Genomic DNA, 18,343 nt, shown 5'->3' with positions numbered 1-18,343 from the left:
CACAGTCTGCTGGAAATTATCTCCCTCTCCCTCTGCTCCTCCCTCTGCACTCTTTCTCTCTGTCAAATAAATAAAAATCTTAAAAAAAAAAAAAAGAAACTGTGTTAAATTGTGAATATGATCCTGAGAAAGAAAGCCCCCAGCCAGAAGTGGCATTGTATAGAGTTTAAAAATCCCAGTTTTAGATTACAGAGCCTGTGTTCAAATCCTCATGGCATCACTATCTTCTTGTAACTTGGGGCCAGTTACCTAACCACTGAGATTTAATTTCCTCTCCCCTAAAATGGGATGGATACTCTCTTTTCATGAGGTTGTTGTGAGGATTAGAGAAATACTATGTTTGTTAAATTGAGGGCATGGTGCCTGGTACAAAGCCACACTCATTAGTTACTAGTAGTAATAGTAATCCTATTGCTAGTAGTGGTAGCAATAAAATGAAGATGTCTAATAAAGTGATGCCATTGAGCAATTTGGATTTGGTAGCTCACAAATGCCAAAGATGTGTACATGCTTAGGGTTCAGTTTGCCCCTTATTATACCAATATTCTGTCGAAAACAAAAACAAACAAAAACAACCTATATATATTTTTTCATCCATATTGAGATAGATTTTTCATTCTACTCATGTTCTTTTAGAAAAAGGCCTAATAGCTTATATATATCTCTATCTGTAACTATTTCTGAAACACAGCTTCAAGGTTTGAAAGCCTTCTCTTTCTATTTCTCATTGTTAACATCATACTTATGGCATCTCGAAAAGATTCAAGTACACAGTTTATAGGTGTGATTTGTCTATACCAGGTGTATATATTAAGAGAAGAACAGAGAGGGAGCATGAGTTAGGAGATGATCCTATACTAATGGCAATTCATGGCTTTAGAGTTTGTCCTTTACTGCATTGCAACACTGTAAACATATCAGGCAAAATACCTGGTTAATGTCTGGAAGCAATTCAGATACAAACATCTGCTGTCGAGAGGTAGCAAAAGCAGGGCTCCTGGGTAGTTCAGTGGTTGAGCATCTGCCTTTGGTTCAGGTTGTGATCCCGGGGTCCTGGGATTCCCACATCAGGTTCCCTGCAGGGAACCTGCTTCTCCCTCTGCCTATGTCTCTACCTCTCTGTGTGTGTGTCTCATGAGCAAATAAATAAAATCTTTAAAAAAAAAAGGTAACAAAAACACTCCAAATAAGAGTGAACACATCTGCACATGTGATTTTGTGTTTGCTTGGCATCTGGCAACTTGGTGTAAGAAGAGAAGGATTCCTTGTCAACCAGCACATGGCAGGGCACAGCTGTTGTCCTCGAGTGGGGGTCACTGAGGGCCTGTGAGCCTGGGAATGGCAACAGACAAGAGAGGTGTTATCTCTCCTCTTTTAATGGATTTCTATGCCCTTGATCCACAGAGGGGGCGGAAACGCTGTCTTCCTCCCCCACCCCCCACCCGGGTCTGCGCATGGGCTTGTCCATGTCAGTTTGGCATCTCCACCACCCACTCATCCCCTCAGGAAACACATACTAGACACCACTCAAGTGTTGAGAGATTATGCTTGAAAAACACAGACCTACAACATAATTGCTTACAGGAACATGCCCCCCCCCACACACACACACCTACCCACAAACACACCCACACACATATTCTGATCTTCTAATTTACAGACGGCACTTTAAAACATCTGCAGAAATTTCTTAGGTGCTTTGTCATTTGATACCCATAACAACCCTGCATGGGGCATCACCTCTTTCTTTCTTGTATATAAAGATGCCAGAGCAGTAAATGGCTGGCCAAGACTGCATTCTTACGTATAGTAAATTCTTTAATCCTCGTGACAGTCCAATTCTACAGAGAAGGAAACTGGGGCACAAAACAATAGATGGCTGCCCAGAGAGGTCATGTTACATTCAGAAGGCATTCTGTGCTCTAAAGGATCCTACTTTGAGTTCCTTTTTTTTTTTTTCCTACTAAAGACCAAAGTATTCTGCCAAATTATTTATGTCTTTTTACTAACTGAAGGACTTGTTAGCAAACACCACCTAGATGCCTACTCTGGATGCAGCCCTGACAGTGTGGAGCTATTGTGAGGAGCAGGTCCAGTGAGAAAAGGGTGATCCCTCTATTCTACTCCTCCCACGTGGTCGGAGAGACGAGATAGTGCTGTGACTACCCAGGCTTTCTCAGAGTAATGAGCATCCCCGTTTTTGCCTCTGTCATTTTTGGGAAGTGAAATCTACATATCTGCTTTCTGTAAGGAACTTTCCTTACATCTGTGTATCAGTGTCATGTAGGCTTCCAGAATACCTCTAATTCCAGTGTTTCAGCCTCCGTGCATTAGTCTGGTTCATATCCTGAATTCTGCTGGAGACTTCAACCTGTGCCCTTTGGCCTAAACCTTCTAAGCCAGGGTCCTAACCTGTCCAATCTCTCTCTCCTTCCTCAGGAATCACTTCAATTCCCTGACTACTTGGTTGGCTTTCTTTGAGATTCCTTCCAGATATCTGGCCTTTTCACCCTGGAGTTCCTGCATCCAGAGTGGCTCTTCTGTAAAGGTCAGTGTTGAATCCCATTTCTGCTGGGTGAGTTCACCTTTGTCACATGCTTGATAGATACCACTGGCCTTTGTGCTCAGAGAGGATCTGTCCTTGAAAACTAGTTCCACTCTCTGTCTAAGCCTGTTTGACCAAAAGTGTAATTACCTTCAGTGGTTTATTTCCATATTTTCTTTCTCTTAAATTGTCGACATGTGCCCCCCACCCCAGTGGCCATATATTTATTCATTTGTTTAGGAGACTATGCACCAGGCACCCCACAAGGATCTAGAAATACAACAGTGAACAAGACAGCCATGGTCATTGTCCTCTCAGGGAGACTGAATAGCAAACAATTAAAACACATTATGAACAGCATGGTGGCAGAAGTACAGTAAGTATGAGAACCATAGAAGAGGAACACCAGCTAACACTGGAGAATCAGGGAAGACTTCTAAGAGAAAGTAAAAAGTAGGAAGTAAAGGATAAAGAAGTGAGCCAGTTGGAGGTGTTTGAGGGAGTGGTCATGGGAAGGGATGAGGTGGGGGCAGAAGGGGTGTCCCAGGCAGACACCCTTCACTTCCTCCCACCCTGGGCACACATGAACGCATACCACATGCACAGGCCTGGTACAGCTATAAAATTAAAGGACTTTCCTAAGGTCAGAAACAAGACATTCAAGAGAAGCGTTGAAAAATGAGGCCACAAAGGTAAGCAGAGGCCAGATCATACAAAATTTTATGAGCCATGTTAAGGCAACTGGACATTATTCTGAGGACATTGGGAGGCCATAAGAAGGTTTTAGGTATGTTGGCCATCATGTGATCAGATTTGCATTTTGGAAACGTCCCTAGCTGCAGTGTGGAGGGGCCCAGGGAGAAGGGAGGTAATGAGGCATCATCTGCATTAACCAAAGAAGAGTGTGCCATGCATGTACCTTTCGGGCCAGGACACTTGTTCCTCTACTGCTCAGGGAGGTGACCTTCCTCAGTTTTCAGCTGAGAACCTCTCTGGGAACTGTCCTCAGCTGCCTCAGCAAAAGTCACACTGTTACCCAGGGCAGCCACATTCAATGACAGGTCAATGGGTCAGTCTCAGGGTTTGGGCCTGGTTGTCTCAAGGCAGGTTGAATGACTATGAAAGGCTATCCAGCGCTAGAGCTACAATGGAGTAGCCTGAGGCCACATCACAGCTCAGCGCCTTCAGCCTGCAGTCCCCCACATGTGTGGGGTTCTAGGCTCCCCAGTAAATTTCCTGACCACAAATCTCAGACTCTCAGAACCTGTTCCCTGGGACACTGTGCCTAAGACACTGGGATCAGGTCCAAGGAAGAAGACTCTGAAGTGGGATGTTGGCCCTTAGTCACCCACCAGTGGGATGGCCTAAGGCTGTACCAGTGAAAGATGGAGCTCTGCTGGTTCTGAGGTGCCGAGGGTAAAACTGAGAGACATTCATGAAGGTGAATGGGGCTTGGTTGGGGATATGAGTCCTGGCAGGGGAAATATCTCCAGCTCTTGAGACGTGATGGGCTTAGAATAATATTATAGTGAAATGAATGATCCCAATGAAATGAAATGCTTTTTAATGGGTGTGATTGATGCCTTAGAGAAAGACCATAAAAAGCAGAGTATGAAATTTGGAGGGCCTCTTCAACAGCATATAAAGAGACTCTTATCTGCTGCATCCACAAGGTGGGAAAAGTCAGGCCCAGGACTTTGTCGTGGGAGTGGCCCCAATCCTCCAAAATGGATTGAGTTCTTAACCTCCGCAGATCTGCTGTATCAATTCAGGAGCTGAGGTGGGAAGGAGGCACCCTGAGGACTGAGATGGTGTCATTCTGGTGGATGCACTTGACAACCTTGAAGCCCCAGATCCCTCGAAACCCCATGACCCTGCTCCGGTGAGCCACCCCTCCAGCTAGAGGTTAGCTGGAAGACCATGCAGACAGAAGCAGTTGCCTTTCAAAGCCCTGTATACTCCTCTCAGGATGTACACCTGCCTCTCCTCCCAGCACCAAACCAAAATCAGGGGTCAAGTCTTAACATAACAACACAGCTGGGGAAGTGTAAGACACCTGCCAAAGGATGGAAGTGACTGTTCCCAGGAGAAGAGTCCATAGGGCCTGGATCCTGGGGGTATGGACCACCCAGGGATAGGGGCACAAGATTGCACAAGGGAGAGTTTGTTGATGTGGAAGCACTTCTATATCCATATACCACATGTGACCCCTGGGAGAAAGTGCCAAAGTGCTGCAAAGATAGATCTTGGAAGCTTGGAGACAGCAGTGGTACACATCAGATGAAGCAGAAATTTCCGTGCCACTGTGGCAGATGAGGAAGCAAGAGTCAAAGGCTTGGAGGTGCACATTCCCCAGTACGCTAACTGCGTACAGAAACCCAGCTTCAAAAAACAACTTAAAATGGCCAGGAAGGTATGTTCATTTTAATAGCTCAAGATGAATTTGCCTCCACTTCCAATTTTTTTTTGGGGGGGGGATTTTCAATTTACAAGAAACTCCATCTTAGTTCACTTGAGGAAAAATGACTTTTGTGGCTCATGATCATTCTGAACATGGAGTATTTACTAAAAGAAATTTTCTTTCTTAAGAGGACTTAGTAAGCAGATTGTTCAATTTTTCTTTTTCAGAAAAAGCTCTCTGCTATCTTTCTTGAGAACAAATTTGCTTAATTCTTATCTTCCTGGCTGGTGAAAAGGTTTACCCTGGATAGCATTGCTGCTTGGTTTTCATTTTTCTGTTTTCCTAGCTGGGCCACGTAATTCCTCTCCTTGTAATTTTCCTTAGTAGCTGTGTGAATCACACACTAAGCATCTTTTGAGTCATTTCCTATTAGTTAGGCTTCCAGGTAACATTTTAATTTTATCAATGGTATTGTATCTTCTATTTTATTTATTTCTCAGTTTTAATTCCAGTATAGTGAACATACAGTGTTAAATTGGTTTCAGGTATATAATACAGCAATTCAGCAATTCTGTACATTCCTCAGTGCTCATTGATTCCCATCACTTATTTCCCCCATCCTCCCACCTCCTGTCTGGTCACCATCACTGTGTTCTCTATAGGTAAGAGTCTCTTTCTTGGTTTGACTCTCTTTTTTTCCTTTGCTCATTTGTTTTGTTTCTTAAATTCCACATATGAGTGAAATCATATGGTATCTGTCTTTCTCTGACTGATTTCACTTAACATTACCCTCTAGATCCATCCATGTCATTGCAAAAGGCAAGATTCATTCTTTTTATGGCTGAATAATAATCCATTGTATATAATTACCATATCTTCTTTATTCATTCATCTACCAATGGTGTTTTAGACCATATCAAATAATAACACCAATACAAGAACCCCACAATGTTAACAGACACTTAATGAGCAATCATTGTGTATCAGGCACTGTTTTCAGGACTTTCCATGGTCAGCAGCCTTGAATGTAGAACCCTGATCCTCCAGGCAAGGAAGGAACCTCTCATGACAGAAGGTAGACAGATTGGGAAGCTTCAACTCCAGGTTAAAGATGTAGAAACTGAGCCAGAGGCCATCCAGTCTATCTGGGAACCATGCCCACAATGGGTGGCTCAACCTTTCCCAGGCAGTCCTGGTCAGGTGGGGCTTGGTGTCCACACACCTGAAGGTTTGGGACTTGGAAGTCTAGCAATATCCATTGCCAGCCCCCAATAAATAATGAGGCAGGTTTTGTGAGGTCACCAGCCATATGTGGAAATTTAGGTAGCCCAGATTCTAGCCCTATCCAGGAACAAGTAACTTTACCCCCTGGGACTCAGTCTCCCTGTCCATAAGAAGAGCGCATAGACCAGATCAGGAATTGCATAGTAGTGGGCTATGGGACCCTAGAAGCCCGCAGGTGTGTTTTATTGAGGCTATAAGGCCTTGTTTTGTATTGATCTGGTTTTTCAGGGTGTTGTAATTTTGCATTTGTTTAAGAGAGTCAGCTCAGACACTGGGCCCACACCTCCTTATTGCCATAAGCCTGATTTATCCATGTATGTGCTCCCTGGCACATATCTCAGCAGGCTTTGAATTTGTGGATTTAGCATTAAGTTGTCTCTGAGACCCATGTCACTTGTGTTTACTTCCCCCTGGACTCCCCTGAGGAGATGCAAGACCCTAGGAGGGCAGAGTGGAGGAGGGAACTAGAGCGGTTTGCTGGTTCTGCATGTTCTTAGTGTCCTGGGATCATAGACACTTGGCTGGCCTTGCCCAGGACTGCCCACTGCACAGTGCCAGGGAGAGGGAGGCAGCGATGTGTTCTGATTGGGAAAATGGAGATGGGTGCGAGGTTCTGCTCTCATTATGACTGTGAGCAATGGTCGGCATGCCCACAATGAGAAGGAGACTTTCCCATATTCAGTGGAAATCATCATTGTTCACTTACTCATTTGTTCATTTATTCATCAGCAACCAGCAGAAGCTAGTGCCTATGCTTTTTGGCCGAGTCTACAGTTACAGTTACCACACTGGGCAAGTGGGAGCTACCTGTGGTCTTCAACCCCATTCTCCCGGGAGCAGATCAGCCTTGACTGTGCTGGTGTCAACCTTGACAGATCCAGTTCACTGCTCTTTTTTGCTGTCTGTGGTTGTCATAGTTATGAGGCTTCAGTGCCCCCCGATTCCCCCTGTTTGTGATGAAGGGGCTCAAACTTACTTCTGGGGCCAAGGAACATGTTGCCAATTGCATACATAGAATTCACCCTGGGATTGCAATACCAATGCCAGTTTGGCCCTGAAAGGTCCTGGAGAGTACCAAGGGCCCAAAGTCTTGAACGTGTATGAATGACCTTGACTTTCTTCCTTGTGGTCCCTCTTCACTTACTTATTCCATGCCCAGCTCTATGACTGACATAATCAGGGCTGGTATTATCCCTCAAACAATATGACATTTCAAAACACCCAGGCATCAGGTGGACCGAGATAATGTCAGGGAAGCTCAATAGGGTTCCTCTCAAGCCCTAATGAGAAACACAAAGGAGCAAATTATGGAGACTTTCTATAGAGCCTTCTGGTGAGTGCAGGAAGGGGGTGGGGAAAGAATACTATCAGTAATAAGAGCCTTTTTGAGAGGAACCAGTGTTATCCATCCGCTCTTGAATCCAGATTGAGTTTTGTAGGTGAGAGAACTCTCTTCTCTCTTGGTAGATTTCTCTGTGTGAGCTTAGGGAAAACATTTCAAGACGAAGAGAGAATTAGATCAGCAAATGACAATGTATGTGTACCCCTGGCAGAGAAGCCCATAAATGAATTTCGTGCCTTTGTTTTGGCTCTCAGCTAGAATACCCTGTTTAATGTTTTTAACAGCATTATTTAAGCTGTACCATTTTACAAGCTATTCTTAAGGTCAGAACTTTTTATAATTGTTTGTGTCCACAGAACTCCTCTAAGGTACAGTAGGATTAAAATTGTTTATAGGGGGTGCTGAGTCCTTAAAGATATAATGCACAAGCTGATTTTTTAAAAGACACTATGTATTTTCATATTATTGTGACATAAAATACTAGGAAGCTAAGGCTACTTGAGAAATTATTTTATTCTTTTCTTGCAGACCTTGTAGCATCAAGCATTATGCCTTATACATACATAGTAGGCACTCAGTGGATGTTAAGTTGTATTAAGTTTATCAAATATTTATTAACTCTTCTACATTTAATTATATAGTTTTGCTAGAGTAGGAATAGTACTCTAATAGCTTTATTCCAATTCCAGTTTTGCAAGGTAGACTTAATTTGCTTAATTTACCCCAAATAGCTCGAAAAATTATGAAATATTTTGTCATTAATGTAATCATCGTGAAATAGACCTAGGCTGAATGTTTCTCCTCTGCAGTGCAGCTCATATGTAGTTTAAAGTTAAATTGGCAGACTCCTTAAGCAGATTTTTACAATAACATTCTCCTTGGTTATCAGACAGCAGTAGTTCAGATCCTTTGGAGTCCCAGCCATCTTAGAGCTCAAGATAAGTTTGTGAGCATTGCGAAGCAAAAGAAAAAAAAGAAAGAGATTCACCATCTAGCCAGCTGCGTAAAGAAGAAATCCATTCCCACCTGTCTGCATTTGATTGAACCTCCATGAACCGCCAATGCCACGCACCCTGGAGGAACCAGATTAAAGACCTACAGGAGACATCATATAGATCTTCTTAGACAGGTGCTTTTCACACCTCTGCAGTTTATCTAAGGCTCACTTCACAAAGGCTTGGAGGGAGCCCTGCCCTTCCTGAAGCACATGAAGTAAAATAAACCCAGAGCTAAAGGTAAGATGCTCAAGACTCAAACTCAGAATTGTGTGAATGACAGACAGAAGGGAGATAGGCAGCCTCCTTTTACTAAAACCCTCTATCTCTGACATTTCCCATATTCAGTGGAAATCATCATTGTTCACTTATTTGTTCATTTATTCACTCAGCCCATTTGAATGGAGTGCCCACTGTGTGCAGGGTGCCATGCTGGGAGCATACACAATCTCTGGCAGGACTGTGGAAATGACTCTCTACCCTATAAGTTATGTCTGGCCCTATAGGTGTGATAACTGTGTGGATCCATCTCATTGCTTACACTCAATTATTTGGAAGGATAAGAGTCCTTAAATCTAGTCTGCCCAGTCATCTCAAATACTTTAGGTGAGGGTAGATGTGTAATCCAATAGATAAAATCTCACTTAGACCAAATATGTTTGTGATTCAAACTTCTAATAAAAATCTTAAAATTCCAGAAGTGAACTGTTACAGATCAGATTGTGTCCCCCAGAATTCATTTGTTGAAGCTCTAACCCCCAATATGACTATTTGGAGATTAGGCCTTTGGAAAGGCAATTAAAGTTAAATGAGGTTGTAAGGGTAGGACCCTAATCTGATAGAACTAGTGTTTTTATAAGAAGAAGAAGAGACACGGTAGATCTCTCTTTCCACATGTGCACAGGAGAGAGGCCATGTGGGGACACAGCAGGATAGTGACTGTCTACAAGCCAGGAGGGAAAGGTCTCAACAGAAACCAACCCTAATGGCACCTTATCTTAGATTCAGCTTCCGGAACTTCGAGAAAACAAATTTCTGTCATTTAAGCCTAGTTTGTAGTATTTTATTATGGCAGCTAGAGCAGACTGATACAGAAAGAGTGCAAAAATCCCCAAACTGTTTTCACAAGATTATGGCACATTGCCAAACACAGAGCAGACAATAGGCATTTGCCAACTGAGTGGTAAAGAGATGACTCAGGGGACTCCTGGGCCATGAGGTCATGTGGCAGACTAGGAAATGGGCCCAGTTCCCAAGTAATGACCTCTCCTCTGTCTAGAACCTGCAGTTGCTCATCTAATTTAGGCCCTCTCTACTTTATGGGAAGGTTCCATAAAGGTTAGATGATGACCCTAAAACAGCTTAAACTTGAAAATAAAAATGAGAACACTTGATCTTTTCCTCTGCATGCTCTTCCCCAACATACTTCATTCTTCAGCTGAAGAGTAGAGGCAGAATGACAAGTCAGGGTCACCTGTACTTCTTGACCTGCTGTTCATGGCAACCCCCTCATAAAGAAGAAGATACATGGCTTGTTCTTTGGTGCCATGAGAGTTACAAATTACAATTCCTTTGGATATTGGGAGAAGGCCTGCACTGAGCAAAATTACAAAGGATTTGCTTATTTTCAGCGTCTCTTCTTCCTACCCCACATGTGCCAACTGCTTCCAGGTTGCCTGGATATCTCGCAGCACACTTGATCTGATGAAATAATCCTCAATAAAGTCTTAGACATTAACATTAAGTGACTAATACTGGCCACACCATAGGCTGGGTTTAACAGAGTTTATACACAGTTTACTTTCTGGGTTTCCTACCTGAAATGTGAGTAGCTTCTAGCAGGTTAATAATGGCATTTAAGCTAGAGACATGGTCCCAATGGCCAGACTTTCTGAATAAGAAGCATACACAAAAAATGAGCAAAAGTTAAGGTGCTTTTTCCACCCAAGTGTTATTTCTATTAAAACAGAAGGTTTGGGGGCACCTAGGTGGCTTAGTTGGTTAAGCATCTGCCTTTGGCTCAGGTCATGATCCCGGGGTCCTGGGATCAAGCTCCAGGTCAGGCACTCTGCTTCAGCAGGGAGTCTGCTTCTCCCTCTGCCCTTTCCCCGGCTCATGCAAGCTCGCTCTCTCTCTCTCTCTCAAATAAATAAATAAATAAATAAATAAATAATCTTTTAAAAACCCAGAAAGTTTTATTAAAATAGTCTATTAGCTAATAGGAATATTACTAATATTCACATGGTTTGTCTTTGGAAGGATGATCTATAACTCAGAGCATAATTTAAAAAAATACAAGTATTTTGCTCAGTGACTATTTACTATCTCCACCGTTTGGTTATATTGCAAATTTGAGAAGAATAGCACAAGCTAACTCAGCCATTTGGAGGATTGTAGGAGGAAACCTGAAATTTTCCATACTTCCTGAACGCCCTGAAGCCTGTTTTACTATAAATCTGTCTTATCCCACACTAACACTTTCATTTGTACTTTACATTCTACCTGTTATTCCAGGAGGCATCTTCCCTACTCTCAGCTAACTGAACTTCTGCTTTTTATAAAAATTTAAAATGTACTTTTAATTATTTTTAAATGCTAAAGGTCATTTTAAGCTAAAATGTCATATTTTAAAATATATTTAAACAGTGGCACCTGGCAGACTCAATTGGTACAGCATGTGACTCTTGATCTTAGGATTGTGAGTTTGAGCCCCACGTTAAGTGTAGAGATTAGTTTTTTTTAATCTTTAAAAATAATAAATAAAATAGGGGTGCCTGGGTGGCTCAGTCAGTTAAGCATTCAACTCTTGATTTCAGCTCGGGTCATGATCTTAGAGTCATGAGATCAAACCCCACATTGCACCAGCAGAGCCTGCTTAAGATTCTCTCTCTCTCTCTTTCTCTCTCTGTCCCTCCCCTCTTGCTCTCTCTTTCTCAAATAATTTTTAAAAATAAATTAAATTTAAATTTAAAAATTAAGGGCAGCCCAGGTGGCTCAGCAGTTTAGCACTGCCTTCAGCCCAGGGTGTGATCCTGGAGACCTGGGATCGAGTCCCAAGTCAGGGGAGCCTGCTTCTCCCTTTACCTGTGTCTCTGCCTCTCCCTCTCTGTGTGTCTCTCATGAATAAATAAATAAAATTAAAAAAAAAGATTGCTTAAAAATTTTTTTAAATTAAATAAATAAAATAAAAATATATTTTAGCAGATTTCCAATTAAAGTTGGCAGGGTAAAGGCCATTTTTACTCTACCCCCTTTACTTAAAACCCACCAAAATCAAGAACAGGGGCAGCCCCAGTGGCGCAGTGGTTTAGCACCGCCTGCAGCCTGGGGCATGATCCTGGAGACCTGGAATCGAGTCCCGCGTCGGGCTCCCTGCATGGAGCCCGCTTCTCCCTCTGCCTGTGTCTCTGTCTGTCTCTGTCTCTGTCTCTCTTTCTCTCTGTGTGTGTGTCTCTATGAATAAATAAAATTAAAAAAAAAAACAAGAACAATAAAACATGAGGTAGAAGGGACATAATCTTTAATGAAGCAAGGAAGCAGCTACCACCCACCCCACAGACTTAGGAAGCATCCCCATGAAACACTGTGATATTAGGTTTAGATGCAGGACCCACCTTTGTAAGCAAGTTACAGATGTCCTCAAGGATACAGGTCACATGCTTGTTTAAAAAAAAAATAGGTAGAAAGATGTCTTTAAAGATTTTTTAAAGATAAGGATAAAATTAGATTCCTCATACTTATTATCATATATAAGAATAAACTCCAACTGGGTTGGCTACCTAAAATGCTATCTGAACCTCAAGAAACAAGTGTTGGCAAGAATGTAGAGAAAAAGAAACCTTTGCACACTGTTGGTGGGAATGCAAATGGTGCAGCAACTGTGGAAAACAATATGGAGGTTCCTCTAAAAATTAAAAATAGAACTACCATATGATCCAGTAATTCTGAAAAAATTCAGAAACACTAATTTGAAAAGATGTATGCACACTTTTGTTTATTGCCGCATTATTTACAATAGCCAAATTATGGAAACAGCCCAAGTATCCATCAATAGATGGATAAATAAAGAAGATGCAGTGCATATATATACAATGGAATATTACTCAGCCATAAAAAGAATGAAATCTTGCCTTTACAATGACATGGATAGAGCTAGAGAGTATAATGCCAAGTGAAATAAGTCAGCCAGACAAAGACAAATACCATGTGATTTCACTTACATGTGAAATTTAAGAAACAAAACAAATGAACAAATCAAAAAAGAGACAAGCCAAGAAACAGACTCTTAACTATAGAGAGCAAAGTGATGGTTACCAGAGGAAGGTGGATGGGGAGTGATAGATGAAATAAGTGAAGCGGATTAAGAGTACACTTACCATAATGAGCACTGAGTAATGTATAAAACTGCTGAATCACTGTATTGCACACCCAAAACTAATGTAACACTATATGCTAACTACACTAAAATTAAATTTTTACTTTTTTTAAATTAAAAAGCTATGTAAATCTAAATTTATCTAAATAAAACCCTACAAAGTACTAAAATAAAACATGGATAGTATCCAGTAAATTAGTGTTATAATAAATATATGGATTAAGCTAAAAAAATTTTTAAATAAAAAAAAAGCACATGAATGGATTCCTCTTGAACCTGGATGCAGACAAAGGCTTTTAACTATGACTCAAAACCTAGATGCAATAGAAGAAAAATTAATAAATTTCATGAAAGAAGGCTTCCCTGCATATATAAAGTTAAAAGGCAACTAACAACCTTGGAAAATTATTTCAATATATTTCACAGATAATGAGTTAATGTATCTAATAAAAAATAACTATTTATAATCAAAGGAAAGAACTTTAAAAACTATAAAAGATAAATGGACAAAAACATGAACCAACAATTCACAGAAAAAGACAAACATGGTCCTCATGGGTATAAAGATATGTTCAACCTCATTCATGATAAGAGAAATGCAAATTAAAACTACATTGAGATACCACTTTTCATCATTGGATTGACAGAAATTAAGAAGCCTAACAACACTCTGTGTTGGTATGACTGCAGGGAAATAGGCTCTTTTACAGATTCCTAATGGGAGTACAAATCCTCACAATCCTCATTAAGGGAATTTGTCTAGCTAACAACACTACATATGCTTTTACCTCTAGACCCAACAATTCCAATTCTGATAATTTTCCCTGAAAATACACTCCAACAATAGAAAATACTGGAAACAGGGGCACCTTGGTGGCTCAGTAGTTGAGCATCTGCCTTTGGCTCAGGTTGTGATCCCGGGGCCCTGGAATTGAGTCTTGCATCAGGCGTCCCACAGGGAGCCTGCTTCTCGCTCTGCCTATGTCTCTACCTCTCTCTGTGTCTGTCATGAATAAATAAATAAAATCTTTAAAAAAAAAAAAAGAAAATACTGAAAACAACCTAATTGTACACATGGCAGAGTGATAGAATAAAGTATGGTGCATCCACACAGTGGAGTACTATGCAGCTATAAAAATGAAGATCTCTATGAACTGATTGAGAGTAATTTCTAGGATGTATTGTTAAGCTTAAAAAAAAGTAAAGCATAAAAAATTGTCCACAGTATGCCATCTTTTGTGTAAAGAAGAGAGTAAATTAGAAAATATGTATCTATCTGCTCATTTGACCAAAGAGAAATACAGGAAAGATAAACTAGAGACTAGTGAGCCTGGTTACCTACAGGGTACTATTGGGAATGGAGAGACAAGGGTAGAGGGAATGAGAAGAAGAATGACACTTTATTGAATAGAAATTTTGTTGAGTCGTGTCTTTGGAACCACCTTAATACTTCACACAGAAAGAAAGAGTTTAAGAAGGAAGGGAGGAAAGGAGGAAGGAAGTGAAGAAGGAAGGAAGGAAATCAGCAGAGATGGGGGAGGAATTCTAAAATTTAATACAAACAAAAACAAGCAGAACCATAATTCAAGTGAGTAACATGACCACACTGAAATGGAGGGAAAAGAACTAACCCAATTAACTTTTGAACACAGTATTTGGACTAAATATCCTTGGACTAAAAAACAAAAAACTCTAAATAAATATTGAACTCCAATTAGTAGGCTTCATTTTCTCAGAGGCATGAGCTAGAAATTCTGAAATTACTTTCTGAATATTCTAAGATTGAACTAATAAGTACATCTATTGTGGATAATGGATATCAGGTTTGTCAATGTCAGAAAAAGGAGTTACAAAAAATATGGAAAGAGATAAGGATGGAATGAACTCTATGGTATTATGTTGAAATTGGAGGTATGAATGTAAACTTGTGAGTTTTAGTCTAGTTGGATATAGACATGGATATAGATTGTGAGGGTATGTATATGTATGCATGCATGTATGTATGTACATATGATGATTCAAATATCTAAAATCACAGTTCTGTTTGCTGAGAGAAGTACTAACACCCCACCAGCAATGAACACACCTAGGGCCCAGATCTTGGTTTCTAAATACTATTCTCCACCAATGAACCAGGGCTCTTTGGAAAAATAGTTGGCCCCAGGCTAGAAAGGAAAAATGCAAGATAAGCCTAGACTGTCATGTGCGAAGAGGGAAAGAAAGCAATAGTAAAAAAATGCTCAAGGAATTATCAACATATGTCAAAAGGACACAGTAGCCAGCTTGAAACCATACCTGGTGGCAAAGTAGAGGACAAGTTAAGCATTAAAATAAATGATAATGGCAAAGGATTATAACCTATTGAATCCATGAATCCACATTGATATAAATAAATAATAGGGGGAGGAAAAGTTCTCTTGTTTTATATATTTGATTTTGTTATGTTTATGTGTTGATTTTTCAGTAGCTTTATGGAGACATAATACACCTACTAGACAATTCACTTATTTAAAGTATACGGTTTAGTGGCTATAGTATATTCATAGAGTCATGCAGCCATCACCACCTCTAATTTGAGAACATATTATCACCCTAAAAAGAAACCCTCTCCCCATTAGCAGTCAGCCTTCACTCCTCCTCACCCTTCACTTCTCACCACACTGCTTAGCCCCAGGCAACCACTACTCTACTCTCTCTTTTTGTAGATTTTTCTGCTCTGAATATGTCATGTGAATGGATTCATATAATATGCAGTCATTTGTCACTGACTTCTCTCACTTTATGTTTTCAACGTTGATCCATGTTGTAGCATGCGTCATTACATTACCCTTTTTTATTGCCAAATAATATTCCATTGTATGGATGTACAATATTTTGTTTATCCATTCATCACTTGATGGGCATATGAACTGTTTCCACTATTTAGCTATTATGAATAAATATGCCATGAACTATGTGTCCAAATTTTTATGTGTACTAACTCACGGCAATTCATGTAAAAATATTTTTGTGGATATGTGTTTTCATTTCTCTTGGGTAGATTCCTCCAGCAGTGATTTTGCTGGCATATGGTAACTGTGTTTAACATTTTGAGGAACGACCAAACTGTTTTCCACAGCAGCTTCACTACTTTTACATTTTGCATTTTACATTCCCACTAGCAATGTAGGAGTGTTCCAGCTTCTCCTTATCCTGTTATAATCTGTCTTTCTGGTGACAGCTGTCCTGCTGAGTGTGAAATGGTATCTCATTGTAATTTTCAATTATATTTTACTAATGACTAATGATGCTGAGCATCTTTTCATATACTTATTGTCCATTTGTATGTCTTCTTTGGAAAAATTCCTATCCAGATCCTTTTTCATTTTTTATTGGGTTATTGATCTTTTTTATTATTGAGTTGTAGAGGTTCTTCATGTATTCTGTATATAAGCCACTTACCAGGTATATGATTTGAAAATATTTTCTCCCATTCTGTGGATGAGTGGTCTTCTCACTTTCTTGAGGGCATCATTTGCAGCACAAATGTTTTTAATTTTGATGAAGTCTAGTTATCTATATTTTCTTTCATCATTTGTATTTTTGGTGTCATACCTAAGAAACCATTGCCTAACCCAAGGTCATGAAGATTTACTCTTATGTTTCCTTCTAATAGTTTTATTTTTAACTCTAACATTTAGGTCTTTGATCCGTTTTTTTTTTTTTTTTTTTTTGAGGATGGTATGATATAGGGATCCAACTTCATGCTTTTGCTTATGGATATCCAGTTGTTCCAGCACCATTTTTGAAAAGATTATTCTTGCCCCACTGAATTGTCTTAGCACTCTTGTGGAAAATCAAGTGACCATGAATTTAAAAGTTTATATCTGGACTTTCAATTCTGCACTATTGATCTGTATATTTATCCTTTTGCCAGTACCACATTGTCTTGATTAATGTAGCTTTGAAGTAAGTTTTAAAATTAAAAAAGTGTTAGTTACCCAACTTTGTTCTTCTTTTCCAAGATTTTTTTGACTGCCCTGGGACCCTGAGAAAGTTCAGTTTTGAAGTCAGCTTAATTCTTGTTAATTTCTGCCACACACACACACACACACACACACACACACACACGCCAGCTGGGAGTCACATAGAGATTGTGTTGAATCTTTTGATCAAATTGAGGAAATATTACCATCTTAACAATACTAAGTTTTCTGATTTATGAACATCTTTTTATTTATTTAGATAACCTTTCATTTCAGAAACCTTTTTTTTAAACTATAGTAGTATGTCAACTTATAATTGCAGAAGAAATGATGATATTAAAAGATCATCATGTGGCAGTCATCCTAGTAATGATTGATTTGGATAAGAATCATCAATGAATTCTAAAACTAGTGGGTTAAAGTTTGAGAGGTAAAAATAAATAAATAAATAAATAAATAAATAAATAAATAAATAAATAAGTTTGAGAGGTAATAAGGTATTTACATAATCTCAAAGTGAGGAGTCAAAAGATATTTATTAATTAAGGGGAGAATGAAATAGTACCTTAACGGGAAAAATGATGTAGGCACCACCCTAACCTTACTCTCCAAATCCTCAGGCCAGAATCCTCTGATAGAAAGACTGTTGTTAACTCCATTCTACAGATGAGGCAACTAAGGCCTATAGAGACAGAATTAACTTAGCACAAGGTCATGCAGCTAATAATTGGGGAAGTTTTTCTGATTCCAAAGCCTGTGTTCTTAATTGCAATGTTATACTGAACATTTTATTTCTGCCAACTAGTCTATTGTGTCAATAATTGATTTAAGTGGAGAAATGTCAGTATTGTTCTGAATGAAAGTCATTTATGCATCAATAAAAGTAACAAATAATGGCTCTTTATGCAAATGTCCTCCTTGGACTGTTAGCCAGGAAAGAGTATCTCTCTTGAGAACATTTGTCTGCGTTGTTTTATCAGACAATGAGGATTATACAACTCATTTCTCTTTTTTCTTCTCTGCCAGGGGACTTAAGCTAAAATAAATGCTCAAGTGAAGTAACCTATTTGGGTGCTTGGAAAAGTCTATTTCTAATTTGAGGGAGCTGTATTATTCTCATTAGTTGTCCTCTTTATGCTGTGTTTAATTTTGTAAGCAACCTCAAATCCTATTTAGAAGTCAATAGGACATAAATAACAAATTAGTTAATGTGAATATGCTAAACACTGTTGAATTGTACACTTTAATAGGTGGATTGTCTGGTCTGTATAACTCAACAAAGCTGTTTTAAAAATGAGTAAATTCATTAACAAAGTTTACAGATACAAAGAAAGGTCAGGAGAGGGGTCATGAAGCTGTCAAAGAAGATCCTGTACTGGGAGAGGAGTCACACAGCCTCTGGAAATCAGGGAGGTTTTAATGATGAGAAATGCAGG

The 18,343-nt window shown here is 39.7% G+C and overlaps 1 long non-coding RNA gene across 5 annotated transcripts in view; it reads left to right on the top strand.

Annotated features, from left to right (window-relative positions):
* The window catches only part of LOC144319545 (uncharacterized), a 37,247-nt gene extending 19,278 nt beyond the window's left edge, over positions 1 to 17,969 (top strand). The window contains exons 2-4 of one of the 5 annotated variants that reach the window (XR_013385355.1): positions 2,440 to 2,548; positions 4,134 to 4,958; positions 8,462 to 17,969. This is a non-coding gene — a long non-coding RNA (uncharacterized LOC144319545). The remainder of the gene's footprint in view (positions 1 to 2,439; positions 2,549 to 4,133; positions 4,959 to 8,461) is intronic. The other 4 variants (XR_013385356.1, XR_013385358.1, XR_013385357.1 and 1 more) reach the window with 4 other exon arrangements.
* The last annotated feature ends 374 nt before the right edge of the window (positions 17,970 to 18,343 follow it).

The sequence above is a fragment of the Canis aureus genome, chromosome 8 (assembly GCF_053574225.1).
Source record: "Canis aureus isolate CA01 chromosome 8, VMU_Caureus_v.1.0, whole genome shotgun sequence".
Classification (NCBI taxonomy): domain Eukaryota; kingdom Metazoa; phylum Chordata; class Mammalia; order Carnivora; family Canidae; genus Canis; species Canis aureus.
Note: the sequence above shows the minus strand (reverse complement) of the source record. Positions and strands in the feature narration are given on the sequence as shown.